The following is a 21,019-nucleotide window of genomic DNA, read 5'->3' on the forward strand; positions in this document are numbered from 1 at the left end:
AAATTTTTAACAACAGGCTCTTTCTCCGGACGTAGCCAGCTCTGCAGTTGGAAGGGCCAGGGGTGGCCGGGGAGGGGGGGGGGAGGGAGCAACACTTGCCCCTCTCTCCTCCCTCCCTTCGTGCGGGCACGCTAGGCATACCTTTGCTGGCAGCCAATAAATGGACTGCCACCACTCCCAACGTCTTGCTCTGAGCAGCATGCTGAAACTTCTCACACATGCTGGAGAAGTCCCAGCCTGCTGCTCAGAGCTGGAAACAAGGAGCGGGGAGCAGCAGCAGTCTATTTACTTGGTTGGCAGGGCTCAGCATCCCCACCAGCAAAGTAAAAGAGAATTCAGCCCACATTTTGGGAGCCAGTTGTTAAAGTAGCCATGGAGGGCCCTACTTTAACAACCGGCTCCCAAAATTCTAAAAAAATTAACAACCGGCTCTTGCGAGCCTGTGAGAGCCTGCTCCAGCACACCACTGACTACTACTATTACTACTATTTAGCATTTCTATAGCGCTACAAGGCGTACGCAGCGCTGCACAAACAGAAGAAAGACAGTCCCTGCTCAAAGAGCTTACAATCTAATAGACAAATACACTATTACGATTTTACTAGCCTGTATCATTTTGTCAATAAAAGTAAAGAATATCCAATCGGTCACCCCCAAATCATCTATGAAAATTTCGGCCCCCTCTCTGATTATTTCGGGCTTGTGAGTCAAGGTGTTCCCCCCCCCCCCCCCCCCCCCCCCCCCCCCAGTGTGGACTCTTTCCATACTGTCAGTTAGGCTACACGTTAAACTCATGATTCCGTTGTGTCGCACATGTGGAACGACGGGTCAGCGGGAGAAATGCACCCACGATGAAGGTGAGAGAGCCCTGTTGGGGTCGTGGTGTACCGTAGAATTGGAAATGGCTCTCTCTGAAGGGTACAGGGTAGGTGAAATCTATGAGGTCTGCCATTTTGAACAGACATCTACACAACTCTTTGCAGAATGCATAAACATGCATCTACGTCAAACGCAGGAAGCATCGGGGTTTCCTCAGTGGTGTACTGATACTGAATAACAAAACAGGTACCGTAGATGATTTCTATCAGAAAGAAGGTGTGCTTTTACATGCTCATCAGATAAACATGACCCCTGCAAAACAACAAATTGCAAAACTGTTCTTAAACTCTTTGTGGCAGACGTTTGGTCAAAGAAGAAATCTACCTACCACAAGCACTGACAGAGACCCCGATAAGCTATATATGTACCTGTTTTCCGCCAAATACAACGTATCGTCTTGCAATCTCATAGACAATGATGCAGCTTGTGTCACCTAGAAGCGCATGAAGGAACGTAGTACACTGCTAGGTTACACTAACATCTTCACAGCCTCTTTCACAACCGTGCATGCCCGGCTAGAGATGTACTGGGTTCTTGACACTTTACAAGAACGCTGTCTTTGTCACAACATAGACTCTGTGATTTTTGTGAGCAAAGAGGGAGAGTGGAATCCTGCTTAGGGTGACTATTTAGGTGAATTAACGCGTGAGATAACACTTTCAAGGATGGTGTCTTTATACCTTTCTCCCCAAGTCTTGGGAACAGGTGTCCTGGACCATGAAGACCTGAAGTCCCTGCAATGATGTCCATGCTGATAACAATAGAACTGTAACAACAAAAAGTTGTTATTGTCCCAAGTTGTTATGCTTTTAGCAGACTGAAAGACTATGTACCTTGAGGCCTTCACACAGTACCAAGCCTCCGCATTATATCTGAAAATGGTCAAGTCTGTAAAAGTCAGGCTCATATTGCAGGTCAGTGCTTAATTGTAGTGCCTTATGCAGTGTTTTAGCCCTCCGGTCGTCACCCAGTCTCTCTCTCTCTCTCCTGATCCTATCATCACTCACCATGCCCTGTGGTCACCTAGTGCCTTTTTAGCTCATCCCACCACACCTGTCTCTGTCCTCCCTTTTATCAGCCACCTCACCCCTCATCTCAGGGGCAGCAGAGTGCCTTTTTGTTCTGGGGTGTCCAACTCTGCCATCAACCCTTCCTTAAGATCCCATAGTCCCCTCCGTGGTGTCTAGCATCTCTCTCCTTCCTTCCCTCCCAACATCCCTTCCCCTGATCTCCAGCATCTCTGTCCTTCCCTTCATCTCAACCATACTATAGTCTCCAGCTTTCTGTCATTCCTTCTCATCCCCCCCACCCATTGTCTCCAGCATCTCTGTCCTTCCATACCTCTCAAACCCTTCCCCCCCCCCATGGTCCTCAGCATTTCCCTCTTTCCTTCCCCACCCCCATGGCATTTAGCATCTCTCTCCTTCCATCTCCCCTTTCCACTCCAATATCTCTATCCTTCCCTTCTTCCTTACCCCTCCTGCTCATAGTGTCCAGCACTCCCCCACTTCAGCATCTCTCTGCTTCTCTACCACCCCACCGCAGCCAGGCATTTATTCACTTACCTCACTCCCCCAGGGTGATGAATCTATCAGCTGCATAAGTGGCATTGCCTGGCCAGCTGGTGTGGGGTCTTGAGCATCTGCGCATGCTCACGGCCTGCTAGCTCCTGATACCTCTTATGCAGCTGATAGAGTTACCACCCTGGAGGAGTGAGGTAAGGGAATAAACACCTCGCAGTGAGCGGCAAAGGACAATTTTGGGGGTGCCATGGCATCTATGGCTCCCTTTGTTCCAACACCTATGTCTCACCTCATGTAGCCCTCACTACCCAGGAGGAGAATCAACCTTGTACCCCAGTCACCCCCATCTCCCCACCCTTATACCCCAGCCAGCTATCCAGCCACCCACCTCCTTCCCCAGCTTGTATCCCACCAAGTCAGGCAGCTTCCCCCCCCCCCCCCCCCCCCCCATTTCTATCCCCAGTAAGGCGGCCAGCCTCTCTCTTCCTCTCCCACTAGCCTTCAAATCTACTTGCTACTCTGCTGTCCACGGCTTCCTCTTCTGTGCATTGCGTGGCTGTGCATGAGTCTGAGCCACCTACTGCAGGAACTGCTGGCCTTGCAAGATATGAGATCAGCATGAGAGTTCCTGAACTGTGTGGGACTTATGCAGAGCCGCACAACACAGAGAATAGGAATTTCCTGCTGTGGAAGCTTGAGCCAAAAACTGGCAAAAAAAATACCCCAGGTGCCAAGGACAAATTTCTAGTCACCATGGCAACCTGATGCCTGGGATTTGTTGAGCCCTGTCTTATGCACAGAAAATGCTTTATAACAATACCCCCCATGACCCCTTGCATGAGAAGTGCTGTGCTGGATCAGATCAATGGCCTATCAAACTCAACATCATATCTGTGCAAGTGGTCAATCTGAGTTGCTTAGAATTACCTGGAAGACCTGAATCTGGCAGGTTCAATTCCACATTTAATTACTTAAAGTATTTATAATCCGCTTAAAATTGTAAAACCCAAAGTAAGAATTAAATGCATACAAATAAGAGCAACTCAGATGACGGTCATTCCCAGAAAAACTCTAGATCTACCTGGCCAATAATCAGTTGTTGTTCAAAGTACTAGGTGAAAGTATTTCAATAAATGAAAAATAAGTGAATATTTTAATACTTAAGCAAAAGTAAAGTACAGCGAAGAACCATTAAAAATGTACTTAAGTGAAAGTAAAGTTATTGACTACTATAATACTTTTTAGTAAAAGGTAAAAGTACCGCAACTACAATGACTGTAACTATTGTTAATGTTTATAACCCACAACTTTATTGCTCTACAATTCAATGCACTTTTTTTTTAGCTGTGCTGGATTATTGACTCGAGTGCACTCGCATGAGTGACAGTCATTTTCAAAATTTAGTTTTACTAAAAGCAAAGTGTTCAACAACTGCCCTGGAAGGAAGAGGATTTTTCAGTCTGATAAGAAGTTTCTTCAAATCAGGTCAGACTTCAATATTACTGATGTCTTCTGACTGAGTCTGCAAGTAGTAATCAAGGAAATCTCTGCCTGAAACACTTGACTTCCATATAGCAAAGAATATTTTATCATCATCATTGTTATTATCATCTGCAGTCTAATTCATCACTTGTGTCTTCATTATCATCATCACGCTGTCCAATTACAAAGAACGTTTTCTCAAAGTTGTTGTCAGTGGCATAGCCACCATTTTCGGTGGGCCCAGAGCTAAAAAGGGTGGGCACTGTGCATATTTTATTTATTTCTTTATTTGTAACATTTGTATCCCACATATTAGCAGGCTCAATGTGGCTTACTGTAATGGTGAACGCCAAGTTCGGTAGGTGTTAAACACATACAATTAGAAAAAGGGTCTGGTAAGGTAGGGGTAAATGGGTACAATAAGGGACAAGGAAATAAGAAATAAAAATGTCCATTGCAATGTATGTATAGATGCATTGTATAGTTGAGGCATTTAAGTAGAATCATATAGTAACATAGTAGATGACAGCAGAAAAAGACCTGCACGGTCCATCCAGTCTGCCCAAGAAGATAAATTCATATGTGCTACTTTTTTTATTTGTACTGTCCTCTTCAGTGCACAGACCGTATAAGTCTGGCCAGCCCTATCCCCGCCTCCCAACCACCAACCCCGCCTCCCAACCACCAGCTCTGGCACAGACCCTATAAGTCTGCCCAGCACTATCCCTGCCACCCACCACCGGCTCTGGCACAGACCGTATAAGTCTGCCCAGCACTATCCCAGCCTCCCAACCACCAGCTCTGGCACAGACCGTATAAGTCTGCCCAGCACTACCCCCGCCTCCCAACCACCAGCCCCGGCACAGACCGTATAAGTCTGCCCAGCACTAGTCCCGCCTCCCAACCACCAGCCCCAGCACAGACCGTATAAGTCTGCCCAGCACTATCCCTGCCACCCACCACCGGCTCTGGCACAGACCGTATAAGTCTGCCCAGCACTATCCCAGCCTCCCAACCACCAACCCCGCCTCCCAACCACCAGCTCTGGCACAGACCGTATAAGTCTGCCCAGCACTATCCCCGCCTCCCAACCACCAGCCCCGGCACAGACCGTATAACTCTGCCCAGCACTAGTCCCGCCTCCCAACCACCAGCCCCAGCACAGACCGTATATGTCTGCCCACACTAGCCCCACCTCCCAACCACCAGCTCTGCCACCCATTCTAGGCTAAGCTCGAATGGGTGGCAGAGCTGGTGGTTGGGATCGATGGAGTAGGCCTTGCAAAACACATAGGTCTTTAAAGATCGCCTGAAGTTTTGATGGTCGTGCATCGTTTTCACACTCTTTGGTAACGCATTCCACATTTGCGTACTTAAGTAAGAAAAACTGGATGCATAGGTTGATTTGTATCTGAGTCCAATGCAGCTTGGATAGTGAAGCTATGAGTAGTGATTTTTCAGATACTACAAAATAATGCCTTAGAATGCACTTGATAATGGATTTCTAAGTAGTCTGCTCAACAGCTGCCCTGCGTCAGCATAAACCACATACATACTCAATGGAAAAAACGATAGTTTTTAAATAGAATTACATTATCCCATATCTTAAAATTGACCAGACATAAGTTTACTACAATGGCAAACCTCTCAACACACACGACAGAATCTTGCAATATAATTACATAGGAAAAATGTATTCAAATTCTGGTAGCGTCTCAATAACAACAATAGAAAATCCATTCACTGCCAGGATAGATCATAAGGAATGCCAAGCCAAATGCAAAGCGGAGATAAGGAGGGCAAAAAAGGACTTTGAGAAGAAATTAGCGTTGGAAGCAAAAATACATAGTAAAAATTTTTTTAGATACATTAAAAGCAGGAAACCGGCCAAAGAGTCGGTTGGGCCGCTGGACGAAAATGGTGTTAAAGGGGCGATCAAGGAGGACAAAGCCGTAGCGGAGAAATTAAATGAATTCTTTGCTTCGGTCTTCACCGAGGAGGATTTGGGGGGGACACCGGTGCCGGAAAGAATATTTGAAGCGGGGGAGTCGGAGAAACTAAACAAATTCTCTGTAACCTTGGAGGATGTAATGGGTCAGTTCAGCAAGCTGAAGAGTAGTAAATCACCGGGACCTGATGGTATTCATCCCAGAGTATTAACAGAACTAAAAAATGAACTTGCGGAGCTACTGTTAGAAATATGCAATCTGTCCCTAAAATCGAGTGTAATACCGGAAGACTGGAGGGTAGCCAATGTTACTCCGATTTTTAAGAAGGGTTCCAGAGGAGATCCGGGAAATTATAGACCGGTGAGTCTGACGTCGGTGCCGGGCAAGATGGTGGAGGCTATTATTAAGAATAAAATTGCAGAGCATATACAAAAACATGGACTGATGAGACAAAGTCAGCACGGATTTAGTGAAGGGAAGTCTTGCCTCACCAATCTAATGCATTTTTTTGAGGGGGTAAGCAAACATGTGGACAATGGGGAGCCGGTTGATATTGTATATCTGGATTTTCAGAAGGCGTTTGACAAAGTGCCGCACGAAAGACTCCTGAAGAAATTGCAGAGTCATGGAATCGGAGGTAGGGTACTATTATGGATTAAGAACTGGTTGAAAGATAGGAAGCAGAGAGTAGGATTGCGTAGCCAGTATTCTCAGTGGAGGAGGGTAGTTAGTGGGGTTCCGCAGGGGTCTGTGCTGGGTCCGTTGCTTTTTAATGTATTTATAAATGACCTAGAGATGGGAATAACTAGTGAGGTAATTAAATTCGCCGATGACACAAAATTATTCAGGGTCGTCAAGTCGCAGGAGGAATGTGAACGATTACAGGAGGACCTTGCGAGACTGGGAGAATGGGCGTGCAAGTGGCAGATGAAGTTCAATGTTGACAAGTGCAAAGTGATGCATGTGGGTAAGAGGAACCCGAATTATAGCTACGTCTTGCAAGGTTCCACGTTAGGAGTTACGGATCAAGAAAGGGATCTGGGTGTCGTCGTCGATGATACGCTGAAACCTTCTGCTCAGTGTGCTGCTGCGGCTAGGAAAGCGAATAGAATGTTGGGTGTTATTAGGAAAGGTATGGAGTCCAGGTGTGCGGATGTTATAATGCCGTTGTATCGCTCCATGGTGCGACCGCACCTGGAGTATTGTGTTCAGTACTGGTCTCCGTATCTCAAAAAAGATATAGTAGAATTGGAAAAGGTACAGCGAAGGGCGACGAAAATGATAGTGGGGATGGGACGACTTTGCTATGAAGAGAGGCTGAGAAGGCTAGGGCTTTTCAGCTTGGAGAAGAGACGGCTGAGGGGAGATATGATAGAAGTGTATAAAATGATGAGTGGAATGGATCGGGTGGATGTGAAGCGACTGTTCACGTTATCCAAAAATACTAGGACTAGAGGGCATGAGTTGAAGCTACAGTGTGGTAAATTTAAAACGAATCGGAGAAAAGTTTTCTTCACCCAACGTGTAATTAGACTCTGGAATTCGTTGCCGGAGAACGTGGTACGGGCGGTTAGCTTGACGGAGTTTAAAAAGGGGTTAGATAGATTCCTAAAGGACAAGTCCATAGACCGCTATTAAATGGACTTGGAAAAATTCCGCATTTTTAGGTATAACTTGTCTGGAATGTTTTTACGTTTAGGGAGCGTGCCAGGTGCCCTTGACCTGGATTGGCCACTGTCGGTGACAGGATGCTGGGCTAGATGGACCTTTGGTCTTTCCCAGTATGGCACTACTTATGTACTTATGTACTTATGTAGGTACTTTGTAACACTAAATCCTGCAAAGAGCCTATGTTGCAACCCTTAACACAAATTCTGAACACGATAACAGAACTTTTATAAAGGCAGAAGGAATATTCATTCCATTGGAAAAGTCAGACAAGTCAAACTATATCCCCACACAAACCATATGCCAGCAGAATCTCTCACCTTGGTTACATGCAGAACACATACCAACTCTTATTTTTTTTGTGTTACATTTGTACCCCGCGCTTTCCCACTCATGGCAGGCTCAATGCGGCTCACATGGGGCAATGGAGGGTTAAGTGACTTGCCCAGAGTCACAAGGAGCTGCCTGTGCCTGAAGTGGGAATCAAACTCAGTTCCTCAGTTCCCCAGGACCAGAGTCCACCACCCTAACCACTAGGCCACTCCTCCACTGTTGCTACTATTTGAGATTCCACTAGCAACATTCCATGCAGAAGTCAGCCCTTGCAGATCACCAATGTGGCCGTGCAGGCTTCTGCTTCTGTGAGTCTGACGTCCTGCACGTACGTGCAGGACGTCAGACTCACAGAAACAGAAGCCTGCGCAGCCTTCTACATGGAATGTTGCTAGTGGAATAGCAACATTCCATGTAGAATCTCCAATAGTAGCAACATTCCATGTAGAATCTCCAATAGTATCTATTTTATTTTTGATACATTTGTACCCCGCGCTTTCCCACTCATGGCAGGCTCAATGCGGCTTACATGGGGCAATGGAGGGTTAAGTGACTTGCCCAGAGTCCCACTAGCAACATTCCATGCAGAAGTCGGCCCTTGCAGATCACCAATGTGGCCGTGCAGGCTTCTGCTTCTGTGAGTCTGACGTCCTGCACGTACGTGCAGGACGTCAGACTCACAGAAACAGAAGCCTGCGCAGCCTTCTACATGGAATGTTGCTAGTGGAATAGCAACATTCCATGTAGAATCTCCAATAGTAGCAACATTCCATGTAGAATCTCCAATAGTATCTATTTTATTTTTGATACATTTGTACCCCGCGCTTTCCCACTCATGGCAGGCTCAATGCGGCTTACATGGGGCAATGGAGGGTTAAGTGACTTGCCCAGAGTCCCACTAGCAACATTCCATGCAGAAGTCGGCCCTTGCAGATCACCAATGTGGCCGTGCAGGCTTCTGCTTCTGTGAGTCTGACGTCCTGCACGTACGTGCAGGACGTCAGACTCACAGAAACAGAAGCCTGCGCAGCCTTCTACATGGAATGTTGCTAGTGGAATAGCAACATTCCATGTAGAATCTCCAATAGTAGGAACATTCCATGTAGAATCTCCAATAGTATCTATTTTATTTTTGTTACATTTGTACCCCCCACTTTTCCACTCATGGCAGGCTCAATGCGGCAATGGAGGGTTCAGTGACTTGCCCAGAGTCACAAGGAGCTGCCTGTGCCGGAAGTGGGAATCGAACTCAGTTCCTCAGGACCAAAGTCCACCACCCTAACCACTAGGCCACTCCTCCACTAAAATTACAATTACAGAATATAGGACCAAAAATTAGAACTTGTCCTGTAGCCCAGCATCAGCCTTTCAGCCTGTCATCGACTTTTCCCTTCCCTACCCCTCCATCCATCCCTGTAATTTTGATGTTGTATGCCTTCATTTTATTGTGCACATAACCTTGTAACTCATTAAGAACATAAGAATAGCCATTGTGGGTCAGACCAATGGTCCATCTAGCTAAGTATCCTGCTTCCAACAGTGGCCAAGCCAGGACATTAGTACCTGGCAGAAACCCAAATAGTAGCAACATTCCATGCTACCAATCCCAGGGCAAGCAGTGGCTTCCCTGTGTCCATCTCAATAACAGACTATGGACTTTTCCTCCAGGAACTTGTCCAAACCTTTTTTAAACCCAGATTCGGACTCTTTTTTTTCCCCATAAGTGATTGCCTCTATGCTTCCTCTTCCTTTACACTTAAGTCTTTACAAACTGCTTTACTATTTAATGAATGGTGGTTAATCAACTTCTACTGAACCTTAACCTTTACCAGACTACTCATGATTCTATACATCTTCACCATATCTCCCTTCTCGGTTGTCTTTCCTCCAAGCTGAGGAGCCTTCCTGTTTAGCTTTTCTTCATGAGGGAGTTGTTTTTATCCCCGTTATCTTTGATACACTTCTTTGCACTTCTTCCACTTTCACTATGGAACCAGTTCTGTAACTGGGAGACACAATCTAGGCACCGAGTGCTAATTCTAGAATAGCACCTGACCATCAAGATTCCTTTATAGAATACTAGGGTAAGTTGGCTCTGGCATGTTTACATTTAGACAGGCCCTGTTTTACCCCTGGCAGCCTTATACTTGTTTTATAGTGTAGTCCTAAAATGTGTTTATTGCCTTTACTGTTATTATCACTTCTAAGGATTTTTACTACTACTACTACTTAGCATTTCTATAGCGCTGCCAGGGTTACGCAGCGCTGTACAAGTTTAACATGGGGAAGGACCGTCCCTGCTCAAAAGAGCTTACAATCTAAAGGTTACAAACTATGTAGTCAGTGTAGGTATCAAGAGTGGGGAAGGTGGTTATGCGCCAAAAGCAAGGGAGAAGAGATGGGTTTTGAGTAAGGACTTGAAGATGGGCAGGGAGGGCGCATGACGTATGGGCTCAGGAAGGCTGTTCCAGGCATATGGTGATGCGAGGCAGAATGGGCGGAGTCTGGAGTTAGCGGTGGTGGAGAAGGGTACAGATAGGAGTGATTTGTCCTGAAAGCGGAGGTTACGGGTGGGAACATACGGGGAGAGGAGGGTAGAGAGGTAATGGGGGGCTGCAGATTGAGTGCATTTGAAGGTTAAAAGGAGAAGCTTGCACTGTATACGGTAGCGGATCGGGAGCCAGTGAAGTGACTTGAGGAGAGGGGTGATATGAGAGTATCATGTTCACGTGGTAGATAAGACGTGCGGCAGAATTTTGGACAGATTGAAGGGGGGATAGATGGTTAAGCGGGAGGCCAGTGAGAAGAAGGTTGCAATAGTCAAGATGAGAGGTGACGAGCGAGTGGACGAGGGTTCGGGTGGTCTGTTCAGAGAGGAATGGGCGAATTTTGCTAATATTATAGAGGAAGAAGCGACAGGTCTTAGCTGTCTGCTGGATATGGGCAGAGAAGGAGAGGGAGGAGTCGAAGATGACTCCGAGATTGCGGGCTGAAGCGACGGGGAGGATGAGGGCGTTGTCAACAGAGACGGAAAGTGGGGGAAGAGGAGAAGAAGGTTTGGGTGGAAAGACAAGGAGCTCAGTCTTTGCCATGTTCAGTTTCAGATGCCAGTTGGACATCCAGGCAGCGATGTCTGAAAGGCAGGCCGAAACTTTGGCCTGGGTTTCGACCATGATGTCGGGAGTGGAGAGATAAAGCTGGGTGTCATCAGCATAGAGATGGTACTGGAAACCATGTGATGAGATCAGCGAGCCCAGGGAAGAGGTGTAGATCGAGAAAAGAAGCGGTCCAAGGACAGAACCTTGAGGAACCCCAACAGAGAGCGGGATGGGGGTGGAAGAAAAGCCATTAGAATATACTCTGAAGGTGCGATGGGAAAGATACGAAGAGAACCAGGAGAGGACGGAGCCCTGGAACCCGTATGAGGACAGTGTGTTAAGAAGTAAATTATGATTGACGGTGTCAAAGGCGGCAGATATTTTTACTGCTGCCATCACTCCCTGCAAAGATATATGAACAATGCATTGTTTGTAATGTAGTCTCACATGTACTACAGCCACTCCTGCTCATTTTTATAAAGTTTGTTACAAGTGGTCTATTCTCATGAAAAAAAAAGGCCTCCTCCCTTTCTCAGCCGAGCTCGATTCCTTTGTTTACCTACTAAAGAGAATCCAGGTACGTGGAGTACTCAGTAGATCCCACGGAGCAGACAATGAGAACAAAAGGAAGTGGGAATTATAAACCAGGCTTATCCAAAGAACTGGAACCAGACAAAACCATATAAAATTCAAACAAACAATATTTATTAATATTTCTTTAAAATGACTCGACAATGAGAACATTTTAAAGAAATATTAATAAACGAGTTAAACATGCTTGTTTCTGGAGGAAATGAAACGGGCGCTAGCAAGGTTTTCCTCCCGAACCCCCCCCTCCCTACCCACCCCTTCGGCGTTTTGAACCCGCTCACCGCCATTGCTCCGCACCTCGTCAACGCACGCCACCTTCATCCACTGACGCCATTGCTCCGCCCTCGCTCTTTGATGCCATTGCTCCACCCTCGACGTCATCACGTTTGACGCGAGGGCGGGGCCCAGATACAGCGATTTCGGTGGCTTCACCACCACGAACCCTTCGAACCGGAAGGAAGTGCCCGCAGGTACTGACAGTGACGTCATTGTCCTCAGAACGTTGAGGGTGAGTTTTATTATATAGGATATTGTTTGTTTGAATTTTATATGGTTTTGTCTGGTTCCAGTTCTTTGGATAAGCCTGGTTTATATTCCCACTTCCTTTTGTTCTCTTTGTTTGCCTACTGCCATTTCCTGATTATTTCTACTATCTTTTGTCCTGATGGGTCAAGCTAGGGTCTGACCTTTCTCTCCAGTCGAGGACTACTCTCTAGGACCACCTCTGCTACCCAGTGGCATTCTGACCCTAGCTGACACCCGGGGCGGATCGCCGATGCGCCCCTCCCCCCCAGGTGCAGCACAACCCCCCCCCTGGCAAAATGACACCCCTCCCCCGGGTGCACGCCGCTGAGGGGGGGTGCCGCGGCACGTGCCTGTTGCCCTGTCTCCGAGAAAGTTTGCAATTCGCATGTGTTCACTGCTCCCTCTGAGTCTGCCCCGGAACAGGAAGTAACCTGTTCCGGGGCAGACTCAGAGGGAGCAGTGAATACATGCGAATTGCGAACTTTCTCAGACTGAGACAGGGCAACAGGCGCGTGCCGCGGCACCCCCTCAGCGGCGTGCACCCGGGGCGGACCGCCCCCCCCCCCCTTGGTACACCACTGCTGCTACCTGGTCTCAGGTTCTGTCCCTATTGGTCCTTTTACTTCACCCTCCCTGGGCTTGTGGGTACCCTTTCTTCACCTATCTCTTGACCTCTCTTTGTCTTGTCGAATGCACAGGTTCTGCTGCTCCCCTACAGTGAAACTGTCTTAACTTCCACTCTTTCAGCAACTCTCTCTGAACCACCTTCATTCACCGATCAGCTCTCCTACCCCTGACATAAAGCTTCCTTCTCTTCCAATTTCCATTTTCACCCTCCGTTACAGCTTTCAGAACTATGAAGTCTCTTGCCTTGGGGCAGTAACTTCTGAGAATCTACTAACTGTGAGTAAATTGGCTACATTTATTCAATAAAAGTAAATGTGTTTGCTGCTGTACTGAGGCTATACTGATTATTTTGGCACATGTCTGCTTTAAGAAGATATTACGCTTTAAGAGATCAGAAATAGGCTGATTTATGCCACATCAATGGCAGCTGTTGAGTGTGCCTAAACGCGGCAAGCCACGCACACAGCTTATATAGTATTCTATAAGTTGCATGTAGGTTGGGGACATGTCCATGCTCTGCCTATGTATACGACCCCCTTGCAGTTTGCATAGGTTATACAATACCTCCGAGCGTATTACTAGCTTTTTATTTATTTGTTGCATTTGTATCCCACATTTTCCCATCTATTTGCAGACTCAATGTGGCTTACAATATTACATCATGGCAGGTGCCAATCAACAGTAGATAAGCAATTGGTTACATACAAAGAAACATGTGTAACATAATGGATATAATCAATTGAGTAAATCAGAAAAAGGTCAAACTTTCAAGTAATTAGTGATGCATTGGAGTTCCTATTGTTGATTATTATGGTAGGCCTTGTTAAAGAGAAAAGTTTTTAATGTTTTTCGAAAGTTGATTGTCATGAATAGTTTTCAGATCAAGTGGTAGTGCATTCCACAGCTGAGTGCCAATGTAAGACAAGCAAGACGCATGTATTACTTTGTACTTTAGACCTTTACAGCTAGGGAAATGAAGTCCCAGGAATGTGCATGCTGATCTTTTAGCATTTCTGGGTGGCAAATCGATAAGGTCTGACATGTAGGCCGGAGCATTTCCATGAATGACTTTATGAACCAAAGTGCAAACTTTAAACATAGTACATTCCTTAACTGGAAGCCAATGAAGCTTCTCTCTAAGAGGTTTTGCACTTTCATATTTTGTCTTTCCAAATATAAGTCTAGCTGCGACATTCTGGGCTGTCTGAAGTTTCTTTTATTGCTATTTTACTAGTAATTTACACACTACAAAATTGTGGCACCCTTGTTAAAGGATCCCCAATACAATACTAATGGTACATTTACTAGTGGTATATGTACCACTAGTACTGTAGAATCTGATTATTGTACAACCCTAGGCGCCAACCGGCAGAGCCAACAGCTGCATCCCAGTAGGTAAGAAGAATGCACCCGGGGGGGGGGGGCCGAGGGGAGCTTGGAGGTGATGCACAGCGGTGATCCGCCCAGGGTGGCAGCCGACCAAGGAACACCACTGGTTTCTGTATAGATCTTAGAATACTCTGCTACTTACCGCTTTCCATTTGGGGTAAAATGACTATTTAACTATTTTTTTTTGTTTCTTATCTTTTCACCAGTTTCCATGACTTACAGAAATTAAAGTCACAGGATAAGAGTTTCTCCCCAGGAATTTCACCAAATTCCTTCTGAAAATCCAGATAGACTATGTCAATCGGATCCCCTTTAGCTACATGCATATTTATACATTCAAAGAATTCTAATAGATTAGTAAAGAATGACTTACCTTGGCTAAATCAATTAATTCTAGTTCTTAACAACTGAGCTCTGTTTATCTATATGCAAATAATTATGTTCTTAAAAGCATTCTCCATTGTAACCAGCACAAACATCAACCTAAACTGTCTGTAGCTTCCTTGATCTCCCATGAACATCTTTGTAAATAGGCATCTGGATATAATATTGACTGTATCTTTTAATCACTAAGCTTCTCTTTTGAAAAACTCACTCCCTGACTCAGGAAAATCTGCCCAGCTATGACAAGATAGAAACAGAAAACATACTAGCCGCTTTATGTGGCTTGTACCAAAGTTCTTCCCTGCCCTGGGATCACTGGTGCTAAAGCTTTAAAAGCATCCACTCTGCAGCCCCCCATTACCTCTCCACTCTCATCTCTCCCTACATTCCTCCCCGTGAACTCCGCTCACTGGACAAATCTCTCTTCTCGTCCCCCTTCTCCTCCACTGCTAACTCCAGGCTTCTTTCCTTTTCCCTCGCGGCACCTTATGCCTGGAATAGACTTCCTGGACCTATACGTCTAGCTCCATCTCTAACTGTTTTCAAATCTATGCTGGAAACCCACCTTTTCACTGCTGCTTTTTAGCTCCTAGCCACTACTCAATTGCCCTCCCCTTGTCCCTTCCTTCCTTCTCACCCACTACTTCCCTCACCCATGTCTTGTCTGTCTGTATTATTTAGATTGTAAGCTCTTTTGAGCAGGGACTGTCTCTTTGTATCAAGTGTTCAGCACTGCGTGCGTCTGGTAGCGCTATACAAATGCTAATAATAAAGCTCAAATTTCATCCATACAAGGAGTGTGGTAGCCGTGTTAGTCCACTCTTAAGGTTATCAATAGAAATCAAACAAAATAAAACATGGAAAAGAAAATAAGATGATACCTTTTTTATTGGACATAACTTAATACATTTCTTGATTAGCTTTCAAAGGTTGCCAGAATGATTGAATATTTTAACACCCAACAGAAAGGACTTAACAAGGATCTGGGGTTCCTAGCCCATTATAAACCATAAAGCTGTATGTCTCTGTTGATCGCCCCACCCCTCACCTATCCACACCCATCCTGTTAGAATATCAATGATATGCTTTGATGTCCCCATGCATACCTCCGACCCACCCCCATCCTCCCACCCTGTCAGACTGTCATAGTAATGCTTGAATGTTTTCACTTATATACACTGTCAGCTAGCACATTTGCTTATTTCCGATCTGATGAAGAAGGGCAACCTTCGAAAGCTAATCAAGAAATGTATTAAGTTATGTCCAATAAAAAAGGTATCATTTTATTTTCTTTTCCATGTTTTATTTTGTTTGATTTCTATTGATATCCATTCAAGGGAAAGAGAAGGTGGGAGTGAGAGGAAAGCTAGAAAGGATTTTGGCATGGGGGGGGGTCTTTAAATTCCATGTTTAGCAGAAATGTTTATCTTTACTTATTCACCAAGTTAATGAGCAACAGATATTGTAAGTTCTTTGACTCTGGAAGCTCATGGGAAGAGACAAATACAAGAGCTAATAGTTTCCTTCTGATCATGACAAAATGTGAGGGGGCCGTAGGGAACTGGGTGAAGACATTCCAGTCAGAACATGTAAAGTCTCTGGTGATGTAAAAGCAAGTCAGGCCATTTTAAACCTCCCCCTGGTCTTCAAAGCTTCTACTGGAATCAAATCCCAGATCACATTACATTATTTTATAATAAAGAATGTTAGTCACAGCATGCTTGGAAGTTCCATGTTTCACAGATGATTAATTCAACTTCAGAAGTTCAACAACCCAACCTTCCTCCTCTGCAGGTCTTGAGTAAGGCAACACTCTGGCATGCTGCATTGCTCCAGTTCTGTCTACACAGAGGACTCCAAGAATTAGAGCAAATAAAGATTCTTTACAATATATCATTCTAAATTAACTATATTTTACAAAAACATAAAGTATAGAATTCATGTGGCCAGCAGATCTAGTATTACATTTGGGAATGCATATTTCTTTTAGGCAATCTGAATTAGCTGCTGTAGCTTTTCGAAACTTCCAGTGTCTCTGCAAGCAGACTCCTACCTACAGGCTGGGCGCTTCAATTAACCATCCAGAATACCTCCTGTTTCCAGTTTATGAATACGCAGTGCTGCTGCACGAGAAACGCAAAGGTTAATTATTTAATCTGGGCTCAGATTAAAGCTGTGAAGTGCGTTGCCAATGTAGCTTACATCTGTCTCAACAAAGTTACCGTCAAGACATTAAAACTGTGAAAGAAATATGTATTTTGCCTACTTATACAACATATGGAGAAAACCCAAATATCACATATTGCCAAAAAAAAAATCTCTGCTCTACATACTAACTGAAAATAAAGCCCTGGTTTCTCCTCTTCTATTCCTACATGTTTCCCTCTCAAGTGTGTGTGGGTGGGTGGGGGCGGGGGGGCATCTACCATCCTGAACACTCATCACTATGGTACCCAGTCCAAGCACAATTCACTATGGATTACACTTACAGTTAAGATTTTCCATACTGGGTCAGATCAAAGAGCCATGAAGCCCAATATCCTCTAACAGTGGCCAATCCAGGTCACAAGTACCTGGGCAAGTGATCAAAAGGCAACGTTGGGGGTGATGGATGGATAGATTCCATTCCGCTTAGCCCCATGGATAAGCAGTAGCAGTGATGTAGCCAGACTTGCCAACTTGGGTGGGCCTGAGTCCAAAGTAGGTGGATACACACTATTTCCCCATCCCCCTCCCCCGTGACCCCAAATTCAATAAATTCCTGAGCTGTTGGGGATCCCCAAGCCCTGCCAGCTGAAAAGGCCTTGCTCCGATGTCTCAGAACGTACTAGCTGCACCTGGCAACTCTCTATGGGCCGCCACCAAGCCAGTCCTCTGCCCTTCTACGTAAAAAACTGAGCACATGTGGGTGGGGGGCAGCCAACATAGCAGCATTCCATAGAGTGTGCCGCCGGCTGCAGCAAGTGCAGGAGCACTCTGGTCTTTTGAGCTGATGAGGCTTGGGGATCCTTTAACAAGGGTGTCACAGTTTTGGATGGGGCCCAGGCCTTCCTGGACCCACCTTTGATCAGTAGCCTTCTCCAAGTCCACCTTAATAATGGCTTATGACTTTGCCTCTAGGAACCTGTCCAAATCCACTTGCTCCTGCCTCCAGAGCCACCCTCTTAAAAATGGCAGTGCGATGCACCGCATGGGGCCAGTCTACCATATAATTCCCTTATATGGTAGACTGGCCATGCCCAGGGCATCCCAGGATGCACCGCAGGGGGCAGGGTGCTACCATCTTGAAGAGGACAGTGGCATAGGCAGAAGCAAGTGGGCATCCCTCCTGCCTCTTTTGAGGTAGGGGTCTGAGGGACTAAAGGGAGGCTTGGGGGGTGCCACTAGACTACCAGAGAATTTCTTTGGAATGGGAGAGAGACTACTAGACTACCAAGGAATTTGTCTAGGAGGAAGGAGGTGGGGGGCAGGGGCCAGACTGGATGCATGGGGAGCCCACTAGACCATAAAGTATTTTATTTGACACTGTAGGGGGATCAGGCAGGGGTGAGGTCTGTGAAAGGGAGGGAAGGAGGTTGCTAGACATAGGACAGGGTGGCCTTGTTGAAGTGAGAGAAGGGGGCGTTGCTAGATTCCCACTCCTCTCAATCAACCCTTCTACGCTGCCCAAGACTTAGCACAAAGTTTTCCCACATTTTTTTTAAAGCATTAGTAGTGCAGGATTCCTAATGGCTGTATTAACATGCATTTAAAATGAATGTTAATGCGGTCTATAGTAAGGGTTTCCATGCGAGTTAACACCTGCGCTGAAACCCTTCCTGCATTGCTATCCCACGATTAAGCTCTATTACGCCCATGTTAACCGCACAGGATGTTTTCTGCGTGGGTCCAGAGTAGGTAGAAGAGCATGGAAGGGGGTTGTAAGGGACAGAAAAGATGAAGGGAGGCAACTGACAATGCTAGGGGCAGTAATCAGAGAGTAGAGAAAGGAAGACAGTCAGAGGTGTTGATAGGAGAGAGCTGAGAAGGAGCTAGAGGTGGTCGTCAATAGGGGGAGAGGTATTTCAGAGGCAGATCTAAAATCCAAATACAACACACCCAAAGGGGTGATAGTAGGGAAAGCAGATGTTTTGAGAGGCACAAAGAGTGATGGAGTGTATATGAGAATGCTGGAGAAGGAAAACTAGGGGAAGAGGAGAGAAAGCAGACAGACTGAAAAGGTATCAATTAAATGGTGATGAGAGAGCATAGAAGGACATGATTGGGTGGGCTGAATCTCAGAATAAGAACAACTGAGAATATGAGAAAGACGATTGGGGATAAAGAAGTTAGACAAGAGGGTGTCAGAGAACATTGTGCTTATTTATTTTAGTTTTTTATGCTTGTTGTGCTTTTATGATTAAACGCATTTCTGTTGAATCGCCTTGGATAAAGGCAGAATAAGCTAAATATGAGATGAACACAAAATGAAACGTGATGTGGTGGCTAAGGGAGAGGGAGTTAGTATGGGAGTGATGGGAAGAGGGTGAAAGAGCTAGAGAGAGGATGGGCAATGAGCCTGATAGCAGGAGATTGATGGGGGCAGGGGGTGGGTGGGGTGGTGGTGGCAGCAGCAGCAGCGAGAGGGAGGTAGATACAAGGCTGAGAGGACAATGAAGAGTTGAGAAAGGGAAGTGTTGGGGCATGGAGAACTGAAGAATGAGTGAGGGTGAAAAAAAGAAGAGGGATCCAAGTATCAGTGGATACACAGTGCGAGAGATGGTGATGCAAGGAAGAGATCTAAAGGCACAGAAGAGAGTAATGAGAAGGAAAGACTGACGTCAGAAACGAAAGTGGGGCAGTGATAAATATAGAAAGAGAGAAGAGGAAAATGGAAAGGAGAGCCTAGAAAAGAGTTGAGAAGACAAACAAGAAAGCAGATTAGGAAAAAAAAAACCACCAAGACAATGAAAAGTAGAAAAACACACTTGATTTTATGTTTAGTAATTGGAATATGTAACATGGTGCTCACATAGCTGTATAGCTCCTGAGTAAACTGGTCTCTCTACGGCAGGGGTTCTCAACCCAGTCCTCGGGACACACCGAGCCAGTCAGGTTTTCACGATACCCACAATGAATTTGGTGAAAGATGTGCGTGCCCTAGATCTATATTGTAATTAGCTTTATCAGACACTGACCAAGGTCAGTCAGAGAAGGCTCCAACTGAGACTGAACACTGCGGCACGCTTGGAAACTAAGAAAAATAGGTCTGGTTATGTTTCCCCTATATTAGCTGATTTGCACTGGCTGTCTATTGAAGCAAGGATCACTTTTAAATTATCGTGTTTGCTTTACAAAGTATTTTATATGGGTTTTCCCAAATATCTTTCCGAAGGAAGTTGCACAGGCAAGTTTCAGAGCACACAATGCGTTCCTCTCAGCGCTGTCAGTTTCAACTTCCTTCATTGAGCTCTGTCAGATTGACTTCTACTAGAAATAGAGCTTTCTGTTATGCTGGAGATCTGTTTTATGGAATTCCTTGTCAGCAGAAATCAGCAGCGTCATGACATATTGCTTTTTGTAATGCTCTGAAAACTTGGTTCTTCAAATGACATTTATTTCAATGTTTTAGCAAATGAGTTCTCTTTTTCCATTAATACGAAGTGTTTTATTATTTTGAGTACTGCATTTTTATTTATTTATTTATTTATTACATTTGTATCCCGCGCTTTCCCGCTCATCGCGGGCTCAATGCGGCTTACATAGTAACAAGAGAATACAATCTGTAGGATCTGAATCAACAAAGGGGGTATGTGGTAGGACAAATGAACAAGGGTAAATGGGATACCTCTGCACAAAAGCATGGAACAAACTACCAAACACTATAAAACCTACAAAAATAACACGTAACTTAACAAACTTCAGGAAATTACTGAAAACATACTCGTTTGAAAAAACTTACAATAAGAATCCTCCTTAGAACTTGATTATTCTATATCTAAACCAACCACCTACTAATCCCTCTAAACTGATTATATTAGCCATATTATCATATTTTTTTTCTTTTTCATTATGTGTTATGTAAATATTCCACAGACATATCTTCCTTAATTCTTACGTTGTAATATGTTAATTTAGAACAAACCTCTTACTCTGTTCATAACTATATCTTTTGCAATATAATGTAAGCCACATTGAGCCTGCAAATAGGTGGGAAAATGTGGGGAACAAATGTAGCAAATAAATAAATAAATAAAAGAGGTACAAGAGAAAGGATAGGGATAGGTAAGGAAGTGGAGCGATGAAGAAGAGGTAGGGGAAGAGCATGGAGGGTAAGAAGATTGGTAGGAGGTAATTCCTGAGCCATTGTTACTAATGATTAGATGAACCGGTAAATGCATGGGTTGCTTATGTTTGTTTATGGTAGGTCAAGTCGTTCGGGTAAATCTGTTTGAATAGATGGGTTTTCAATAGTTTCCTAAAGGGAAGGTATTCACTAGTTGATCGAATGTATCTGGGTAGAGCATTCCAGAGTTTTGTTTATGTTAGTTTTTTTTAATGGAATTTGTATTTGTTTTTTGTTTATTGAAAA

At 45.0% G+C, this 21,019-nt stretch overlaps 1 protein-coding gene across 1 annotated transcript in view; it reads right to left on the reverse strand.

The window, feature by feature from the left end:
• Nucleotides 1-21,019, reverse strand: part of LOC115459299 (RING finger protein 150-like) — a gene marked incomplete at its 5' end in the record, with an annotated part of 51,277 nt that overhangs the window by 18,630 nt on the left and 11,628 nt on the right. The window lies entirely within an intron of this gene.

This window comes from Microcaecilia unicolor, unplaced genomic scaffold (assembly GCF_901765095.1).
Source record: "Microcaecilia unicolor unplaced genomic scaffold, aMicUni1.1, whole genome shotgun sequence".
In the NCBI taxonomy this organism is placed as follows: domain Eukaryota; kingdom Metazoa; phylum Chordata; class Amphibia; order Gymnophiona; family Siphonopidae; genus Microcaecilia; species Microcaecilia unicolor.